This window comes from Hypanus sabinus, chromosome 1, assembly GCF_030144855.1.
Source record: "Hypanus sabinus isolate sHypSab1 chromosome 1, sHypSab1.hap1, whole genome shotgun sequence".
Classification (NCBI taxonomy): domain Eukaryota; kingdom Metazoa; phylum Chordata; class Chondrichthyes; order Myliobatiformes; family Dasyatidae; genus Hypanus; species Hypanus sabinus.
Window position 1 is genome coordinate 76,124,642 of NC_082706.1, and position 24,812 is coordinate 76,149,453.

Below are 24,812 nucleotides of genomic sequence, written 5' to 3' on the forward strand. Positions count from 1 at the left end.
CTATGCACTATATACAGCAGTGTGAACTATGGACTAAATCCAGCAGTGTGAACTATGCACTATATACAGCAGTGTGAACTATGGACTATATCCAGCAGTGTGAACTACGCACTATATCCAGCAGTGTGAACTACGGACTATATGCAGCAGTGTCAACTACACACAATATCCAGCAGTGTGAACTATGGACTATATCCAGTAGTGTGTACTAAACACTATATCCAGCAGTGTCAACTATGCACTATATCAAGCAGTGTGAACTACGCACTATATCCAGCAGTGTGAACTATGCACTACATTCAGCAGTGTGAAATATAGACTATATCCAGCAGTGTGAACTACACAATATATCCAGCAGTGTGAACTATGCACTATATCCAGCAGAGTTAACTACACACTATATGCAGCGGTGTGAACTATGGACTATATCCAGCAGTGTAAACTACAGACTATATCCAACAGTGTGAACTACGCACTATATCCAGCAGGTGTGTTCTATGCACTATATCCAGCAGTGTAAACTACGCACTATATCCACCAGTGTGATCTACGCACTATATCAAGCAGTGTGAACTACGCACTATATCCAGCAGTGTGAACTACCCACTATATCCAGCAGTATGAACTACAGACTATATCCAACAGTGTGAACTATGCACTATATCCAGCAGTGTGAAGCATGCACTATATCCTGCAGTGTTAACTACGCTCTGTATCCAGCAGTGTGAACTATGCCCTATATCCAGCAGAGTGAACTACGGACTATATCCAGCAGTGTGCACTACGCACTATATCCAGCACTGTGAACTATGCACTATGTACAGCAGTGTGAACTACGGACTATATCCAGCCGTGTGAAGTACGCACTATATCCAGTTGTGTGAACTACTGACTATATCCAGCAGTGTGAACTACGCACTATATCCAGCAGTGTGAACTACGGACTATATCCAGCAGTGTGAACTACGGACTATATCCAGTTGTGTGAACTACGCACTATATCCAGCAGTGTCAACTACACAATATATCCAGCAATGTGAACTATGGGCTATATCCAGCAGTGTGAAGTAAACACGATATCCAGCAGTGTCAACTATGCACTATATCAAGCAGTGTGAACTATGCACTATATCCAGCAGTGTGAACTATGCACTATATACAGCAGTGTGAACTACGCACTATATCCAGTAGAGTGAAGTACGGCCTATATTCAGCGGAGTGAACTGCGGTCTATATCCAGTAGTGTGAACTATGCACTATATCCAGCACTATGAACTACGGACTATATCCAGCAGTGTGAACTACACAATATATCCAGCAGTGTGAACTACGCACTATATCCAGTAGTCTGATCTACGGACTATATCAAGCAGAGTTAACTACACACTATATGCAGCAGTGTGATCTATGGACTATATCCAGCCGTGTGAAGTATGCACTATATCCAGTTGTGTGAACTACTGACTATATCCAGCCGTGTGAACTACGCACTATATCCAGCAGTGTGAACTACGGACTATATCCAGTTGTGTGAACTACGCACTATATCCAGCAGTGTCAACTACACACTATATCCAGCAATGTGAACTATGGGCTATATCCAGAAGTGTGAACTACACACTGTATACAGCAGTGTGAACTACGCACTATATCCAGCAGTGTGAACTACGGACTATGTCCGGCAGTGTGAACTGTGGACTACATCCAACAGTGTCAACGATGCACTATATCCAGCAGTGTGAACTACGCACTAAATCCAGCAGTGTGAACTATGCACTATATACAGCAGTGTGAACTATGGACTATATCCAGCAGTGTGAACTACGCACTATATCCAGCAGTGTGAACTACGGACTATATCCAGTTGTGTGAACTACGCACTATATCCAGCAATGTGAACTACTCACTATATGCAGCAGTGTCAACTACACACTATATCCAGCAGTGTGAACTATGGACTATATCCAGTAGTGTGTACTAAACACTATATCCAGCAGTGTCAACTATGCACTATATCAAGCAGTGTGAACTACGCACTGTATCCAGCAGTGTGAACTCTAGACTATATCCAGCAGTGTGAACTACACAATATATCCAGCAGTGTGAACTACGCACTATATCCAGCAGAGTTAACTACACACTATATGCAGCGGTGTGAACTATGGACTATATCCAGCAGTGTAAACTACAGACTATATCCAACAGTGTGAACTACGCACTATATCCAGCAGGTGTGTTCTATGCACTATATCCAGCAGTGTAAACTACGCACTATATCCACCAGTGTGATCTACGCACTATATCAAGCAGTGTGAACTACGCACTATATCCAGCAGTGTCAACTACCCACTATATCCAGCAGTATGAACTACAGACTATATCCAACAGTGTGAAGCATGCACTATATCCTGCAGTGTTAACTACGCTCTATATCCAGCAGTGTGAACTATGCCCTATATCCAGCAGAGTGAACTACGGACTATATCCAGCAGTGTGCACTACGCACTATATCCAGCACTGTGAACTATGCACTATGTACAGCAGTGTGAACTACGGACTATATCCAGCCGTGTGAAGTACGCACTATATCCAGTTGTGTGAACTACTGACTATATCCAGCAGTGTGAACTACGCACTATATCCAGCAGTGTGAACTACGGACTATATCCAGTTGTGTGAACTACGCACTATATCCAGTAATGTGAACTACGCACTATATGCAGCAGTGTCAACTAAACACTATATTCAGCAATGTGAACTATGGACTATATCCAGCAGTGTGAACTATGGACTATATTCAGCAGTCTGAACTATGCACTATATCCAGCAGTGGGAACTACGGACTATATCCAGCAGTGTGCACTACGTACTATATCCAGCACTGTGAACTATGCACTATTTACAGCAGTGTGAACTGCGAACTATATCCAGCCTTGTGAAGTACGCACTATATCCAGTTGTGTGAACTACTGACTATATCCAGCAGTGTGAACTACGCACTATATCCAGCAGTGTGAACTACGGACTATATCCAGTTGTGTGAACTACGCACTATATCCAGCAGTGTCTACTACACACTATATCCAGCAATGTGAACTATGGGCTATATCCAGCAGTGTGAACTAAACACTATATCCAGCAGTGTCAACTATGCACTATATCAAGCAGTGTAAACTATGCACTATATCCAGCAGTGTGAACTATGCACTATATACAGCAGTGTGAACTACGCACTATATCCAGCAGAGTGAACTACAAAATATATCCAGCAGTGTGAACTACGCACTATATCCAGTAGTCTGATCTATCGACTATATCAAGCAGAGTTAACTACACACTATATGCAGCAGTGTGAACTATGGACTATATCCAGCCGTGTGAAGTATGCACTATATCCAGTTGTCTGAACTACTGACTATATCCAGCCGTGTGAACTACGCACTATATCCAGCAGTGTGAACTACGGACTATATCCAGTTGTGTGAACTACGCACTATATCCAGCAGTGTCAACTACACACTATATCCAGCAATGTGAACTATGGGCTATATCCAGCAGTGTGAACTAAACACTATATCCAGCAGTGTCAACTATGCACTATATCAAGCAGTGTGAACTATGCACTATATCCAGCAGTGTGAACTATGCACTATATACAGCAGTGTGAACTACGCACTATATCCAGCAGAGTGAAGTACGGCCTATATTCAGCGGAGTGAACTGCGATCTATATCCATCCGTGTGAACTATGCACTATATCCAGCAGTGTGAACTATGGACTATATCCAGCCGTGTGAAGTACGCACTATATCCAGTTGTGTGAACTACTGACTATATCCAGCCGTGTGAACTACGCACTATATCCAGCAGTGTGAACTACGGACTATATCCAGTTGTGTGAACTACGCACTATATCCAGCAGTGTCAACTACACACTATATCCAGCAATGTGAACTTGGGCTATATCCAGAAGTGTGAACTACACAATGTATACAGCAGTGTGAACTACGCACTATATCCAGCAGTGTGAACTACGGACTATGTCCTGCAGTGTGAACTGTGGACTACATCCTGCAGTGTGAACTGTGGACTACATCCAGCAGTGTCAACGATGCACTATATCAAGCAGTGTGAACTACGCACTAAATCCAGCAGTGTGAACTATGCACTATATACAGCAGTGTGAACTATGGACTATATCCAGCAGTGTGAACTACGCACTATATCCAGCAGTGTGAAGTACGGACTATATCCAGTTGTGTGAACTACGCACTATATCCAGCAATGTGAACTACGCACGATATGCAGCAGTGTCAACTACACACTTTATCCAGCAGTGTGAACTATGGACTATATCCAGTAGTGTGTACTAAACACTATATCCAGCAGTGTCAACTATGCACTATATCAAGCAGTGTGAACTACGCACTATATCCAGCAGTGTGAACTCTAGACTATATGCAGCAGTGTGAACTACACAATATATCCAGCAGTGTGAACTACGCACTATATCCAGCAGAGTTAACTACACACTATATGCAGCGGTGTGAACTATGGACTATATCCAGCAGAGTAAACTACAGACTATATCCAACAGTGTGAACTACGCACTATATCCAGCAGGTGTGTTCTATGCACTATATCCAGCAGTGTAAACTACGCACTATATCCACCAGTGTGATCTACGCACTATATCAAGCAGTGTGAACTACGCACTATATCCAGCAGTGTGAACTACCCACTATATCCAGCAGTATGAACTACAGACTATATCCAACAGTGTGAAGCATGCACTATATCCTGCAGTGTTAACTACGCTCTATATCCAGCAGTGTGAACTATGCCCTATATCCAGCAGAGTGAACTACGGACTATATCCAGCAGTGTGCACTACGCACTATATCCAGCACTGTGAACTATGCACTATGTACAGCAGTGTGAACTACGGACTATATCCAGCCGTGTGAAGTACGCACTATATCCAGTTGTGTGAACTACTGACTATATCCAGCAGTGTGAACTACGCACTATATCAAGCAGTGTGAACTACGGACTATATCCAGTTGTGTGAACTACGCACTATATCCAGTAATGTGAACTACGCACTATATGCAGCAGTGTCAACTAAACACTATATTCAGCAATGTGAACTAAGGACTATATCCAGCAGTGTGAACTATGGACTATATTCAGCAGTCTGAACTATGCACTATATCCAGCAGTGGGAACTACGGACTATATCCAGCACTGTGAACTATGCACTATTTACAGCAGTGTGAACTACGGACTATATCCAGCCGTGTGAAGTACGCACTATATCCAGTTGTGTGAACTACTGACTATATCCAGCCGTGTGAACTACGCACTATATCCAGCAGTGTGAACTACGGACTATATCCAGTTGTGTGAACTACGCACTATATCCAGCAGTGTCAACTATGCACTATATCAAGCAGTGTGAACTATGCACTATATCCAGCAGTGTGAACTATGCACTATATACAGCAGTGTGAACTACGCACTATATCCAGCAGAGTGAAGTACGGCCTATATTCAGCGGAGTGAACTGCGGTCTATATCCAGTAGTGTGAACTATGCACTATATCCAGCACTATGAACTACGGACTATATCCAGCAGTGTGAACTACACAATATATCCAGCAGTGTGAACTACGCACTATATCCAGTAGTCTGATCTACGGACTATATCAAGCAGAGTTAACTACACACTATATACAGCAGTGTGAACTACGCACTATATCCAGCAGAGTGAAGTACGGCCTATATTCAGCGGAGAGAACTGCGGTCTATATCCAGCCATGTGAACTATGCACTATATCCAGCAGTGTGAACTACGGACTATATCCAGCCGTGTGAATTACGCACTATATCCAGTTGTGTGTACTACTGACTATATCCAGCCGTGTGAACTACGCACTATATCCAGCAGTGTGAACTACGGACTATATCCAGTTGTGTGAACTACGCACTGTATCCAGCAGTGTCAACTACACACTATATCCAGCAGTGTGAACTATGCACTATATCCAGCAGTGTGAACTATGCACTATATACAGCAGTGTGAACTACGCACTATATCCAGCAGAGTGAAGTACGGCCTATATTCAGCGGAGTGAACTGCGGTCTATATCCAGTAGTGTGAACTATGCACTATATCCAGCACTATGAACTACGGACTATATCCAGCAGTGTGAACTACACAATATATCCAGCAGTGTGAACTACGCACTATATCCAGTAGTCTGATCTACGGACTATATCAAGCAGAGTTAACTACACACTATATGCAGCAGTGTGAACTATGGACTATATCCAGCCGTGTGAAGTATGCACTATATCCAGTTGTGTGAACTACTGACTATATCCAGCCGTGTGAACTACGCACTATATCCAGCAGTGTGAACTACGGACTATATCCAGTTGTGTGAACTACGCACTATATCCAGCAGTGTCAACTACACACTATATCCAGCAATGTGATCTATGGGCTATATCCAGCAGTGTGAACTAAACACTATATCCAGCAGTGTCAACTATGCACTATATCAAGCAGTGTGAACTATGCACTATATCCAGCAGTGTGAACTATGCACTATATACAGCAGTGTGAACTACGCACTATATCCAGCAGATTGAAGTACGGCCTATATTCAGCGGAGTGAACTGCGGTCTATATCCAGCCGTGTGAACTATGCACTATATCCAGCAGTGTGAACTATGGACTATATCCAGCCGTGTGAAGTACGCACTATATCCAGTTGTGTGAACTACTGACTATATCCAGCCGTGTGAACTACGCACTATATCCAGCAGTGTGAACTACGGACTATATCCAGTTGTGTGAACTACGCACTATATCCAGCAGTGTCAACTACACACTATATCCAGCAATGTGAACTATGGGCTATATCCAGAAGTGTGAACTACACACTGTATACAGCAGTGTGAACTACGCACTATATCCAGCAGTGTGAACTACGGACTATGTCCTGCAGTGTGAACTGTGGACTACATCCTGCAGTGTGAACTGTGGACTACATCCAGCAGTGTCAACGATGCACTATATCAAGCAGTGTGAACTACGCACTAAATCCAGCAGTGTGAACTATGCACTATATACAGCAGTGTGAACTATGGACTATATCCAGCAGTGTGAACTACGCACTATATCCAGCAGTGTGAACTACGCACTATATCCAGCAATGTGAACTACGCACGATATGCAGCAGTGTCAACTACACACTATATCCAGCAGTGTGAACTATGGACTATATCCAGTAGTGTGTACTAAACACTATATCCAGCAGTGTCAACTATGCACTATATCAAGCAGTGTGAACTACGCACTATATCCAGCAGTGTGAACTCTAGACTATATCCAGCAGTGTGAACTACACAATATATCCAGCAGTGTGAACTACGCACTATATCCAGCAGAGTTAACTACACACTATATGCAGCGGTGTGAACTATGGACTATATCCAGCAGTGTAAACTACAGACTATATCCAACAGTGTGAACTACGCACTATATCCAGCAGGTGTGTTCTATGCACTATATCCAGCAGTGTAAACTACGCACTATATCCAGCAGTGTGAACTATGCACTATATACAGCAGTGTGAACTACGCACTATATCCAGCAGAGTGAAGTACGGCCTATATTCAGCGGAGTGAACTGCGGTCTATATCCAGTAGTGTGAACTATGCACTATATCCAGCACTATGAACTACGGACTATATACAGCAGTGTGAACTACACAATATATCCAGCAGTGTGAACTACGCACTATATCCAGTAGTCTGATCTACGGACTATATCAAGCAGAGTTAACTACACACTATATGCAGCAGTGTGAACTATGGACTATATCCAGCCGTGTGAAGTATGCACTATATCCAGTTGTGTGAACTACTGACTATATCCAGCCGTGTGAACTACGCACTATATCCAGCAGTGTGAACTACGGACTATATCCAGTTGTGTGAACTACGCACTATATCCAGCAGTGTCAACTACACACTATATCCAGCAATGTGAACTATGGGCTATATCCAGCAGTGTGAACTAAACACTATATCCAGCAGTGTCAACTATGCACTATATCAAGCAGTGTGAACTATGCACTATATCCAGCAGTGTGAACTATGCACTATATACAGCAGTGTGAACTACGCACTATATCCAGCAGAGTGAAGTACGGCCTATATTCAGCGGAGTGAACTGCGGTCTATATCCAGCCGTGTGAACTATGCACTATATCCAGCAGTGTGAACTATGGACTATATCCAGCCGTGTGAAGTACGCACTATATCCAGTTGTGTGAACTACTGACTATATCCAGCCGTGTGAACTACGCACTATATCCAGCAGTGTGAACTACGGACTATATCCAGTTGTGTGAACTACGCACTATATCCAGCAGTGTGAACTATGCACTATATACAGCAGTGTGAACTATGGACTATATCCAGCAGTGTGAACTACGCACTATATCCAGCAGTGTGAAGTACGGACTATATCCAGTTGTGTGAACTACGCACTATATCCAGCAATGTGAACTACGCACGATATGCAGCAGTGTCAACTACACACTATATCCAGCAGTGTGAACTATGGACTATATCCAGTAGTGTGTACTAAAAACTATATCCAGCAGTGTCAACTATGCACTATATCAAGCAGTGTGAACTACGCACTATATCCAGCAGTGTGAACTATGGACTATATCCAGCCGTGTGAAGTACGCACTATATCCAGTTGTGTGAACTACTGACTATATCCAGCCGTGTGAACTACGCACTATATCCAGCAGTGTGAACTACGGACTATATCCAGTTGTGTGAACTACGCACTATATCCAGCAGTGTCAACTAAACACTATATCCAGCAATGTGAACTATGGGCTATATCCAGAAGTGTGAACTACACACTGTATACAGCAGTGTGAACTACGCACTATATCCAGCAGTGTGAACTACGGACTATGTCCTGCAGTGTGAACTGTGGACTACATCCTGCAGTGTGAACTGTGGACTACATCCAGCAGTGTCAACGATGCACTATATCAAGCAGTGTGAACTACGCACTAAATCCAGCAGTGTGAACTACGGACTATGTCCTGCAGTGTGAACTGTGGACTACATCCTGCAGTGTGAACTGTGGACTACATCCAGCAGTGTCAACGATGCACTATATCAAGCAGTGTGAACTACGCACTAAATCCAGCAGTGTGAACTATGCACTATATACAGCAGTGTGAAGTACGGACTATATCCAGTTGTGTGAACTACGCACTATATCCAGCAATGTGAACTACGCACGATATGCAGCAGTGTCAACTACACACTATATCCAGCAGTGTGAACTATGGACTATATCCAGTAGTGTGTACTAAACACTATATCCAGCAGTGTCAACTATGCACTATATCAAGCAGTGTGAACTACGCACTATATCCAGCAGTGTGAACTCTAGACTATATCCAGCAGTGTGAACTACACAATATATCCAGCAGTGTGAACTACGCACTATATCCAGCAGAGTTAACTACACACTATATGCAGCGGTGTGAACTATGGACTATATCCAGCAGTGTAAACTACAGACTATATCCAACAGTGTGAACTACGCACTATATCCAGCAGGTGTGTTCTATGCACTATATCCAGCAGTGTAAACTACGCACTATATCCAGCAGTGTGAACTATGCACTATATACAGCAGTGTGAACTACGCACTATATCCAGCAGAGTGAAGTACGGCCTATATTCAGCGGAGTGAACTGCGGTCTATATCCAGTAGTGTGAACTATGCACTATATCCAGCACTATGAACTACGGACTATATCCAGCAGTGTGAACTACACAATATATCCAGCAGTGTGAACTACGCACTATATCCAGTAGTCTGATCTACGGACTATATCAAGCAGAGTTAACTACACACTATATGCAGCAGTGTGAACTATGGACTATATCCAGCCGTGTGAAGTATGCACTATATCCAGTTGTGTGAACTACTGACTATATCCAGCCGTGTGAACTACGCACTATATCCAGCAGTGTGAACTACGGACTATATCCAGTTGTGTGAACTACGCACTATATCCAGCAGTGTCAACTACACACTATATCCAGCAATGTGAACTATGGGCTATATCCAGCAGTGTGAACTAAACACTATATCCAGCAGTGTCAACTATGCACTATATCAAGCAGTGTGAACTATGCACTATATCCAGCAGTGTGAACTATGCACTATATACAGCAGTGTGAACTACGCACTATATCCAGCAGAGTGAAGTACGGCCAATATTCAGCGGAGTGAACTGCGGTCTATATCCAGCCGTGTGAACTATGCACTATATCCAGCAGTGTGAACTATGGACTATATCCAGCCGTGTGAAGTACGCACTATATCCAGTTGTGTGAACTACTGACTATATCCAGCCGTGTGAACTACGCACTATATCCAGCAGTGTGAACTACGGACTATATCCAGTTGTGTGAACTACGCACTATATCCAGCAGTGTCAACTACACACTATATCCAGCAATGTGAACTATGGGCTATATCCAGAAGTGTGAACTACACACTGTATACAGCAGTGTGAACTACGCACTATATCCAGCAGTGTGAACTACGGACTATGTCCTGCAGTGTGAACTGTGGACTACATCCTGCAGTGTGAACTGTGGACTACATCCAGCAGTGTCAACGATGCACTATATCAAGCAGTGTGAACTACGCACTAAATCCAGCAGTGTGAACTACGGACTATGTCCTGCAGTGTGAACTGTGGACTACATCCTGCAGTGTGAACTGTGGACTACATCCAGCAGTGTCAACGATGCACTATATCAAGCAGTGTGAACTACGCACTAAATCCAGCAGTGTGAACTATGCACTATATACAGCAGTGTGAACTATGGACTATATCCAGCAGTGTGAACTACGCACTATATCCAGCAGTGTGAAGTACGGACTATATCCAGTTGTGTGAACTACGCACTATATCCAGCAATGTGAACTACGCACGATATGCAGCAGTGTCAACTACACACTATATCCAGCAGTGTGAACTATGGACTATATCCAGTAGTGTGTACTAAACACTATATCCAGCAGTGTCAACTATGCACTATATCAAGCAGTGTGAACTACGCACTATATCCAGCAGTGTGAACTATGGACTATATCCAGCCGTGTGAAGTACGCACTATATCCAGTTGTGTGAACTACTGACTATATCCAGCCGTGTGAACTACGCACTATATCCAGCAGTGTGAACTACGGACTATATCCAGTTGTGTGAACTACGCACTATATCCAGCAGTGTCAACTACACACTATATCCAGCAATGTGAACTATGTGCTATATCCAGAAGTGTGAACTACACACTGTATACAGCAGTGTGAACTACGCACTATATCCAGCAGTGTGAACTACGGACTATGTCCTGCAGTGTGAACTGTGGACTACATCCTGCAGTGTGAACTGTGGACTACATCCAGCAGTGTCAACGATGCACTATATCAAGCAGTGTGAACTACGCACTAAATCCAGCAGTGTGAACTACGGACTATGTCCTGCAGTGTGAACTGTGGACTACATCCTGCAGTGTGAACTGTGGACTACATCCAGCAGTGTCAACGATGCACTATATCAAGCAGTGTGAACTATGCACTATATACAGCAGTGTGAACTATGGACTATATCCAGCAGTGTGAACTACGCACTATATCCAGCAGTGTGAAGTACGGACTATATCCAGTTGTGTGAACTACGCACTATATCCAGCAATGTGAACTACGCACGATATGCAGCAGTGTCAACTACACACTATATCCAGCAGTGTGAACTATGGACTATATCCAGTAGTGTGTACTAAACACTATATCCAGCAGTGTCAACTATGCACTATATCAAGCAGTGTGAACTACGCACTATATCCAGCAGTGTGAACTCTAGACTATATCCAGCAGTGTGAACTACACAATATATCCAGCAGTGTGAACTACGCACTATATCCAGCAGAGTTAACTACACACTATATGCAGCGGTGTGAACTATGGACTATATCCAGCAGTGTAAACTACAGACTATATCCAACAGTGTGAACTACGCACTATATCCAGCAGGTGTGTTCTATGCACTATATCCAGCAGTGTAAACTACGCACTATATCCAGCAGTGTGAACTATGCACTATATACAGCAGTGTGAACTACGCACTATATCCAGCAGAGTGAAGTACGGCCTATATTCAGCGGAGTGAACTGCGGTCTATATCCAGTAGTGTGAACTATGCACTATATCCAGCACTATGAACTACGGACTATATCCAGCAGTGTGAACTACACAATATATCCAGCAGTGTGAACTACGCACTATATCCAGTAGTCTGATCTACGGACTATATCAAGCAGAGTTAACTACACACTATATGCAGCAGTGTGAACTATGGACTATATCCAGCCGTGTGAAGTATGCACTATATCCAGTTGTGTGAACTACTGACTATATCCAGCCGTGTGAACTACGCACTATATCCAGCAGTGTGAACTACGGACTATATCCAGTTGTGTGAACTACGCACTATATCCAGCAGTGTCAACTACACACTATATCCAGCAATGTGAACTATGGGCTATATCCAGCAGTGTGAACTAAACACTATATCCAGCAGTGTCAACTATGCACTATATCAAGCAGTGTGAACTATAGGCTATATCCAGAAGTGTGAACTACCCACTATATACAGCAGTGTGAACTACGCACTATATCCAGCAGTGTGAACTACGGACTATGTCCTGCAGTGTGAACTGTGGACTACATCCTGCAGTGTGAACTGTGGACTACATCCAGCAGTGTCAACGATGCACTATATCAAGCAGTGTGAACTACGCACTAAATCCAGCAGTGTGAACTATGCACTATATACAGCAGTGTGAACTATGGACTATATCCAGCAGTGTGAACTACGCACTATATCCAGCAGTGTGAAGTACGGACTATATCCAGTTGTGTGAACTACGCACTATATCCAGCAATGTGAACTACGCACGATATGCAGCAGTGTCAACTACACACTATATCCAGCAGTGTGAACTATGGACTATATCCAGTAGTGTGTACTAAACACTATATCCAGCAGTGTCAACTATGCACTATATCAAGCAGTGTGAACTACGCACTATATCCAGCAGTGTGAACTCTTGACTATATCCAGCAGTGTGAACTACACAATATATCCAGCAGTGTGAACTACGCACTATATCCAGCAGAGTTAACTACACACTATATGCAGCGGTGTGAACTATGGACTATATCCAGCAGTGTAAACTACAGACTATATCCAACAGTGTGAACTACGCACTATATCCAGCAGGTGTGTTCTATGCACTATATCCAGCAGTGTAAACTACGCACTATATCCACCAGTGTGATCTACGCACTTTATCAAGCAGTGTGAACTACGCACTATATCCAGCAGTGTCAACTACCCACTATATCCAGCAGTATGAACTACAGACTATATCCAACAGTGTGAAGCATGCACTATATCCTGCAGTGTTAACTACGCTCTATATCCAGCAGTGTGAACTATGCCCTATATCCAGCAGAGTGAACTACGGACTATATCCAGCAGTGTGCACTACGCACTATATCCAGCACTGTGAACTATGCACTATGTACAGCAGTGTGAACTACGGACTATATCCAGCCGTGTGAAGTACGCACTATATCCAGTTGTGTGAACTACTGACTATATCCAGCAGTGTGAACTACGCACTATATCCAGCAGTGTGAACTACGGACTATATCCAGTTGTGTGAACTACGCACTATATCCAGTAATGTGAACTACGCACTATATGCAGCAGTGTCAACTAAACACTATATTCAGCAATGTGAACTATGGACTATATCCAGCAGTGTGAACTATGGACTATATTCAGCAGTCTGAACTATGCACTATATCCAGCAGTGGGAACTACGGACTATATCCAGCAGTGTGCACTACGTACTATATCCAGCACTGTGAACTATGCACTATTTACAGCAGTGTGAACTACGGACTATATCCAGCCGTGTGAAGTACGCACTATATCCAGTTGTGTGAACTACTGACTATATCCAGCCATGTGAACTACGCACTATATCCAGCAGTGTGAACTACGGACTATATCCAGTTGTGTGAACTACGCACTATATCCAGCAGTGTCAACTATGCACTATATCAAGCAGTGTGAACTATGCACTATATCCAGCAGTGTGAACTATGCACTATATACAGCAGTGTGAACTACGCACTATATCCAGCAGAGTGAAGTACGGCCTATATTCAGCGGAGTGAACTGCGGTCTATATCCAGTAGTGTGAACTATGCACTATATCCAGCACTATGAACTACGGACTATATCCAGCAGTGTGAACTACACAATATATCCAGCAGTGTGAACTACGCACTATATCCAGTAGTCTGATCTACGGACTATATCAAGCAGAGTTAACTACACACTATATACAGCAGTGTGAACTACGCACTATATCCAGCAGAGTGAAGTACGGCCTATATTCAGCGGAGTGAACTGCGGTCTATATCCAGCCATGTGAACTATGCACTATATCCAGCAGTGTGAACTACGGACTATATCCAGCCGTGTGAAGTACGCACTATATCCAGTTGTGTGAACTACTGACTATATCCAGCCGTGTGAACTACGCACTATATCCAGCAGTGTGAACTACGGACTATATCCAGTTGTGTGAACTACGCACTATATCCAGCAGTGTCAACTACACACTATATCCAGCAGTGTGAACTATGCACTATATCCAGCAGTGTGAACTATGCACTATATACAGCAGTGTGAACTACGCACTATATCCAGCAGAGTGAAGTACGGCCTATATTCAGCGGAGTGAACTGCGGTCTATATCCAGTAGTGTGAACTATGCACTATATCCAGCACTATGAACTACGGACTATATCCAGCAGTGTGAACTACACAATATATCCAGCAGTGTGAACTACGCACTATATCCAGTAGTCTGATCTACGGACTATATCAAGCAGAGTTAACTACACACTCTATGCAGCAGTGTGAACTATGGACTATATCCAGCCGTGTGAAGTATGCACTATATCCAGTTGTGTGAACTACTGACTATATCCAGCCGTGTGAACTACGCACTATATCCAGCAGTGTGAACTACGGACTATATCCAGTTGTGTGAACTACGCACTATATCCAGCAGTGTCAACTACACACTATATCCAGCAATGTGAACTATGGGCTATATCCAGCAGTGTGAACTAAACACTATATCCAGCAGTGTCAACTATGCACTATATCAAGCAGTGTGAACTATGCACTATATCCAGCAGTGTGAACTATGCACTATATACAGCAGTGTGAACTACGCACTATATCTAGCAGAGTGAAGTACGGCCTATATTCAGCGGAGTGAACTGCGGTCTATATCCAGCCGTGTGAACTATGCACTATATCCAGCAGTGTGAATTAAGGACTATATCCAGCCGTGTGAAGTACGCACTATATCCAGTTGTGTGAACTACTGACTATATCCAGCCGTGTGAACTACGCACTATATCCAGCAGTGTGAACTACGGTCTATATCCAGTTGTGTGAACTACGCACTATATCCAGCAGTGTCAACTACACACTATATCCAGCAATGTGAACTATGGGCTATATCCAGCAGTGTGAACTAAACACTATATCCAGCAGTGTCAACTATGCACTATATCAAGCAGTGTGAACTATGCACTATATCCAGCAGTGTGAACGATGCACTATATACAGCAGTGTGAACTACGCACTATATCTAGCAGAGTGAAGTACGGCCTATATTCAGCGGAGTGAACTGCGGTCTATATCCAGCCGTGTGAACTATGCACTATATCCAGCAGTGTGAATTACGGACTATATCCAGCCGTGTGAAGTACGCACTATATCCAGTTGTGTGAACTACTGACTATATCCAGCCGTGTGAACTACGCACTATATCCAGCAGTGTGAACTACGGACTATATCCAGTTGTGTGAACTACGCACTATATCCAGCAGTGTCAACTACACACTATATCCAGCAATGTGAACTATGGGCTATATCCAGAAGTGTGAACTACACACTGTATACAGCAGTGTGAACTACGCACTATATCCAGCAGTGTGAACTACGGACTATGTCCTGCAGTGTGAACTGTGGACTACATCCGGCAGTGTGAACTGTGGACTACATCCAGCAGTGTCAACGATGCACTATATCAAGCAGTGTGAACTACGCACTAAATCCAGCAGTGTGAACTACGCACTAAATCCAGCAGTGTGAACTACGCACTATATCCAGCAGTGTGAACTACGGACTATATCCAGTTGTGTGAACTACGCTCTATATCCAGCAATGTGAACTACGCACTATATGCAGCAGTGTCAACTACACACTATATCCAGCAGTGTGAACTATGGACTATATCCAGTAGTGTGTACTAAACACTATATCCAGCAGTGTGAACTACGCACTATATCCTGCAGAGTTAACTACACACTATATGCAGCGGTGTGAACTATGGACTATATCCAGCAGTGTAAACTACAGACTATATCCAACAGTGTGAACTACGCACTATATCCAGCAGGTGTGTTCTATGCACTATATCCAGCAGTGTAAACTACGCACTATATCCACCAGTGTGATCTACGCACTATATCAAGCAGTGTGAACTACGCACTATATCCAGCAGTCTGAACTACCCAGTATATCCAGCAGTATGAACTACAGACTATATCCAACAGTGTGAAGCATGCAGTATATCCTGCAGTGTTAACTACGCTCTATATCCAGTAGTGTGAACTATGCCCTATATCCAGCAGAGTGAACTACGGACTGTATCCAGCAGTGTGCACTACGCACTATATCCAGCACTGTGAACTACGCACTATGTACAGCAGTGTGAACTACGGACTATATCCAGCCGTGTGAAGTACGCACTATATCCAGTTGTGTGAACTACTGACAATATCCAGCAGTGTGAACTACGCACTATATCCAGCAGTGTGAACTACGGACTATATCCAGTTGTGTGAACTACGCACTATATCCAGTAATGTGAACTACGCACTATCTGCAGCAGTGTCAACTAAACACTATATTCAGCAATGTGAACTATGGACTATATCCAGCAGTGTGAACTATGGACTATATTCAGCAGTCTGAACTATGCACTATATCCAGCAGTGGGAACTACGGACTATATCCAGCAGTGTGCACTACGTACTATATCCAGCACTGTGAACTATGCACTATTTACAGCAGTGTGAACTACGGACTATATCCAGCCGTGTGAAGTACGCACTATATCCAGTTGTGTGAACTACTGACTATATCCAGCAGTGTGAACTACGCACTATATCCAGCAGAGTTAACTACACACAATATGCAGCGGTGTGAACTATGGACTATATCCAGCAGTGTAAACTACAGACTATATCCAACAGTGTGAACTACGCACTATATCCAGCAGGTGTGTTCTATGCACTATATCCAGCAGTGTAAACTACGCACTATATCCACCAGTGTGATCTACGCACTATATCAAGCAGTGTGAACTACGCACTATATCCAGCAGTGTGAACTACCCACTATATCCAGCAGTATGAACTACAGACTATATCCAACAGTGTGAAGCATGCACTATATCCTGCAGTGTAAACTACGCTCTATATCCAGCAGTGTGAACTATGCCCTATATCCAGCAGAGTGAACTACGGACTATATCCAGCAGTGTGCACTACGCACTATATCCAGCCGTGTGAAGTACGCACTATATCCAGTTGTGTGAACTACTGACTATATCCAGCAGTGTGAACTACGCACTATATCCAGCAGTGTGAACTACGGACTATATCCAGTTGTGTGAACTACGCACTATATCCAGTAATGTGAACTACGCACTATATGCAGCAGTGTCAACTAAGCACTATATTCAGCAATGTGAACTATGGACTATATCCAGCAGTGTGAACTATGGACTATATTCAGCAGTCTGAACTATGCACTATATCCAGCAGTGGGAACTGCGGACTATATCCAGCAGTGTGCACTACGTACTATATCCAGCACTGTGAACTATGCACTATTTACAGCAGTGTGAACTACGGACTATATCCAGCCGTGTGAAGTACGCACTATATCCAGTTGTGTGAACTACTGACTATATCCAGCTGTGTGAACTACGCACTATATCCAGCAGTGTGAACTACGGACTATATCCAGTTTTGTGAATTACGCACTATATCCAGCAGTGTCTACTACACACTATATCCAGCAATGTGAACTATGGCCTATATCCAGCAGTGTGATCTATGCACTATATCCAGCAGTGTGAACTATGCACTATATACAGCAGTGTGAACTACGCACTATATCCAGCAGAGTGAAGTACGGCCTATATTCAGCGGAGTGAACTGCGGTCTATATCCAGTAGTGTGAACTATGCACTATATCCAGCACTATGAACTACGGACTATATCCAGCAGTGTGAACTACACACTATATCCAGCAGTGTGAACTACGCACTATATCCAGTAGTCTGATCTACGGACTATATCAAGCAGAGTTAACTACACACTATATACAGCAGTGTGAACTACGCACTATATCCAGCAGAGTGAAGTACGGCCTATATTCAGCGGAGTGAACTGCGGTCTATATCCAGCCATGTGAACTATGCACTATATCCAGCAGTGTGTACTACGGACTATATCCAGCCGTGTGAAGTACGCACTATATCCAGTTGTGTGAACTACTGACTATATCCAGCCGTGTGAACTACGCACTATATCCAGCAGTGTGAACTACGGACTATATCCAGTTGTGTGAACTACGCACTATATCCAGCAGTGTCAACTACACACTATATCCAGCAGTGTGAACTATGCACTATATCCAGCAGTGTGAACTATGCACTATATACAGCAGTGTGAACTACGCACTATATCCAGCAGAGTGAAGTACGGCCTATATTCAGCGGAGTGAACTGCGGTCTATATCCAGTAGTGTGAACTATGCACTATATCCAGCACTATGAACTACGGAGTATATCCAGCAGTGTGAACTACACAATATATCCAGCAGTGTGAACTACGCACTATATCCAGTAGTCTGATCTACGGACTATATCAAGCAGAGTTAACTACACACTATATGCAGCAGTGTGAACTATGGACTGTATCCAGCCGTGTGAACTACGCACTATATCCAGCAGTGTGAACTACGGACTATATCCAGTTGTGTGAACTACGCACTATATCCAGCAGTGTCAACTACACACTATATCCAGCAATGTGAACTATGGGCTATATCCAGCAGTGTGAACTAAACACTATATCCAGCAGTGTCAACTATGCACTATATCAAGCAGTGTGAACTATGCACTATATCCAGCAGTGTGAACTATGCACTATATACAGCAGTGTGAACTACGCACTATATCTAGCAGAGTGAAGTACGGCCTATATTCAGCGGAGTGAACTGCGGTCTATATCCAGCCGTGTGAACTATGCACTATATCCAGCAGTGTGAATTACGGACTATATCCAGCCGTGTGAAGTACGCACTATATCCAGTTGTGTGAACTACTGACTATATCCAGCAGTGTGAACTACACAATATATCCAGCAGTGTGAACTACGCACTATATCCAGTAGTCTGATCTACGGACTATATCAAGCAGAGTTAACTACACACTATATACAGCAGTGTGAACTACGCACTATATCCAGCAGAGTGAAGTACGGCCTATATTCAGCGGAGTGAACTGTGGTCTATATCCAGCCATGTGAACTATGCACTATATCCAGCAGTGTGTACTACGGACTATATCCAGCCGTGTGAAGTACGCACTATATCCAGTTGTGTGAACTACTGACTATATCCAGCCGTGTGAACTACGCACTATATCCAGCAGTGTGAACTACGGACTATATCCAGTTGTGTGAACTACGCACTATATCCAGCAGTGTCAACTACACACTATATCCAGCAGTGTGAACTATGCACTATATCCAGCAGTGTGAACTATGCACTATATACAGCAGTGTGAACTACGCACTATATCCAGCAGAGTGAAGTACGGCCTATATTCAGCGGAGTGAACTGCGGTCTATATCCAGTAGTGTGAACTATGCACTATATCCAGCACTATGAACTACGGAGTATATCCAGCAGTGTGAACTACACAATATATCCAGCAGTGTGAACTACGCACTATATCCAGTAGTCTGATCTACGGACTATATCAAGCAGAGTTAACTACACACTATATGCAGCAGTGTGAACTATGGACTGTATCCAGCCGTGTGAACTACGCACTATATCCAGCAGTGTGAACTACGGACTATATCCAGTTGTGTGAACTACGCACTATATCCAGCAGTGTCAACTACACACTATATCCAGCAATGTGAACTATGGGCTATATCCAGCAGTGTGAACTAAACACTATATCCAGCAGTGTCAACTATGCACTATATCAAGCAGTGTGAACTATGCACTATATCCAGCAGTGTGAACTATGCACTATATACAGCAGTGTGAACTACGCACTATATCTAGCAGAGTGAAGTACGGCCTATATTCAGCGGAGTGAACTGCGGTCTATATCCAGCCGTGTGAACTATGCACTATATCCAGCAGTGTGAATTACGGACTATATCCAGCCGTGTGAAGTACGCACTATATCCAGTTGTGTGAACTACTGACTATATCCAGCCGTGTGAACTACGCACTATATCCAGCAGTGTGAACTACGGACTATATCCAGTTGTGTGTACTAAACACTATATCCAGCAGTGTGAACTACGCACTATATCCTGCAGAGTTAACTACACACTATATGCAGCGGTGTGAACTATGGACTATATCCAGCAGTGTAAACTACAGACTATATCCAACAGTGTGAACTACGCACTATATCCAGCAGGTGTGTTCTATGCACTATATCCAGCAGTGTAAACTACGCACTATATCCACCAGTGTGATCTACGCACTATATCAAGCAGTGTGAACTACGCACTATATCCAGCAGTCTGAACTACCCAGTATATCCAGCAGTATGAACTACAGACTATATCCAACAGTGTGAAGCATGCAGTATATCCTGCAGTGTTAACTACGCTCTATATCCAGTAGTGTGAACTATGCCCTATATCCAGCAGAGTGAACTACGGACTGTATCCAGCAGTGTGCACTACGCACTATATCCAGCACTGTGAACTACGCACTATGTACAGCAGTGTGAACTACGGACTATATCCAGCCGTGTGAAGTACGCACTATATCCAGTTGTGTGAACTACTGACTATATCCAGCAGTGTGAACTACGCACTATATCCAGCAGTGTGAACTACGGACTATATCCAGTTGTGTGAACTACGCACTATATCCAGTAATGTGAACTACGCACTATCTGCAGCAGTGTCAACTAAACACTATATTCAGCAATGTGAACTATGGACTATATCCAGCAGTGTGAACTATGGACTATATTCAGCAGTCTGAACTATGCACTATATCCAGCAGTGGGAACTACGGACTATATCCAGCAGTGTGCACTACGTACTATATCCAGCACTGTGAACTATGCACTATTTACAGCAGTGTGAACTACGGACTATATCCAGCCGTGTGAAGTACGCACTATATCCAGTTGTGTGAACTACTGACTATATCCAGCAGTGTGAACTACGCACTATATCCAGCAGAGTTAACTACACACAATATGCAGCGGTGTGAACTATGGACTATATCCAGCAGTGTAAACTACAGACTATATCCAACAGTGTGAACTACGCACTATATCCAGCAGGTGTGTTCTATGCACTATATCCAGCAGTGTAAACTACGCACTATATCCACCAGTGTGATCTACGCACTATATCAAGCAGTGTGAACTACGCACTATATCCAGCAGTGTGAACTACCCACTATATCCAGCAGTATGAACTACAGACTATATCCAACAGTGTGAAGCATGCACTATATCCTGCAGTGTAAACTACGCTCTATATCCAGCAGTGTGAACTATGCCCTATATCCAGCAGAGTGAACTACGGACTATATCCAGCAGTGTGCACTACGCACTATATCCAGCCGTGTGAAGTACGCACTATATCCAGTTGTGTGAACTACTGACTATATCCAGCAGTGTGAACTACGCACTATATCCAGCAGTGTGAACTACGGACTATATCCAGTTGTGTGAACTACGCACTATATCCAGTAATGTGAACTACGCACTATATGCAGCAGTGTCAACTAAGCACTATATTCAGCAATGTGAACTATGGACTATATCCAGCAGTGTGAACTATGGACTATATTCAGCAGTCTGAACTATGCACTATATCCAGCAGTGGGAACTGCGGACTATATCCAGCAGTGTGCACTACGTACTATATCCAGCACTGTGAACTATGCACTATTTACAGCAGTGTGAACTACGGACTATATCCAGCCGTGTGAAGTACGCACTATATCCAGTTGTGTGAACTACTGACTATATCCAGCTGTGTGAACTACGCACTATATCCAGCAGTGTGAACTACGGACTATATCCAGTTGTGTGAACTACGCACTATATCCAGCAGTGTCTACTACACACTATATCCAGCAATGTGAACTATGGCCTATATCCAGCAGTGTGATCTATGCACTATATCCAGCAGTGTGAACTATGCACTATATACAGCAGTGTGAACTACGCACTATATCCAGCAGAGTGAAGTACGGCCTATATTCAGCGGAGTGAACTGCGGTCTATATCCAGTAGTGTGAACTATGCACTATATCCAGCACTATGAACTACGGACTATATCCAGCAGTGTGAACTACACAATATATCCAGCAGTGTGAACTACGCACTATATCCAGTAGTCTGATCTACGGACTATATCAAGCAGAGTTAACTACACACTATATACAGCAGTGTGAACTACGCACTATATCCAGCAGAGTGAAGTACGGCCTATATTCAGCGGAGTGAACTGCGGTCTATATCCAGCCATGTGAACTATGCACTATATCCAGCAGTGTGTACTACGGACTATATCCAGCCGTGTGAAGTACGCACTATATCCAGTTGTGTGAACTACTGACTATATCCAGCCGTGTGAACTACGCACTATATCCAGCAGTGTGAACTACGGACTATATCCAGTTGTGTGAACTACGCACTATATCCAGCAGTGTCAACTACACACTATATCCAGCAGTGTGAACTATGCACTATATCCAGCAGTGTGAACTATGCACTATATACAGCAGTGTGAACTACGCACTATATCCAGCAGAGTGAAGTACGGCCTATATTCAGCGGAGTGAACTGCGGTCTATATCCAGTAGTGTGAACTATGCACTATATCCAGCACTATGAACTACGGAGTATATCCAGCAGTGTGAACTACACAATATATCCAGCAGTGTGAACTACGCACTATATCCAGTAGTCTGATCTACGGACTATATCAAGCAGAGTTAACTACACACTATATGCAGCAGTGTGAACTATGGACTGTATCCAGCCGTGTGAAGTATGCACTATATCCAGTTGTGTGAACTACTGACTATATCCAGCCGTGTGAACTACGCACTATATCCAGCAGTGTGAACTACGGACTATATCCAGTTGTGTGAACTACGCACTATATCCAGCAGTGTCAACTACACACTATATCCAGCAATGTGAACTATGGGCTATATCCAGCAGTGTGAACTAAACACTATATCCAGCAGTGTCAACTATGCACTATATCAAGCAGTGTGAACTATGCACTATATCCAGCAGTGTGAACTATGCACTATATACAGCAGTGTGAACTACGCACTATATCTAGCAGAGTGAAGTACGGCCTATATTCAGCGGAGTGAACTGCGGTCTATATCCAGCCGTGTGAACTATGCACTATATCCAGCAGTGTGAATTACGGACTATATCCAGCCGTGTGAAGTACGCACTATATCCAGTTGTGTGAACTACTGACTATATCCAGCCGTGTGAACTACGCACTATATCCAGCAGTGTGAACTACGGACTATATCCAGTTGTGTGAACTACGCACTATATCCAGCAGTGTCAACTACACACTATATCCAGCAATGTGAACTATGGGCTATATCCAGCAGTGTGAACTAAACACTATATCCAGCAGTGTCAACTATGCACTATATCAAGCAGTGTGAACTATGCACTATATCCAGCAGTGTGAACTATGCACTATATACAGCAGTGTGAACTACGCACTATATCTAGCAGAGTGAAGTACGGCCTATATTCAGCGGAGTGAACTGCGGTCTATATCCAGCCGTGTGAACTATGCACTATATCCAGCAGTGTGAATTACGGACTATATCCAGCCGTGTGAAGTACGCACTATATCCAGTTGTGTGAACTACTGACTATATCCAGCCGTGTGAACTACGCACTATATCCAGCAGTGTGAACTACGGACTATATCCAGTTGTGTGAACTACGCACTATATCCAGCAGTGTCAACTACACACTATATCCAGCAATGTGAACTATGGGCTATATCCAGAAGTGTGAACTACACACTGTATACAGCAGTGTGAACTACGCACTATATCCAGCAGTGTGAACTACGGACTATGTCCTGCAGTGTGAACTGTGGACTACATCCGGCAGTGTGAACTGTGGACTACATCCAGCAGTGTCAACGATGCACTATATCAAGCAGTGTG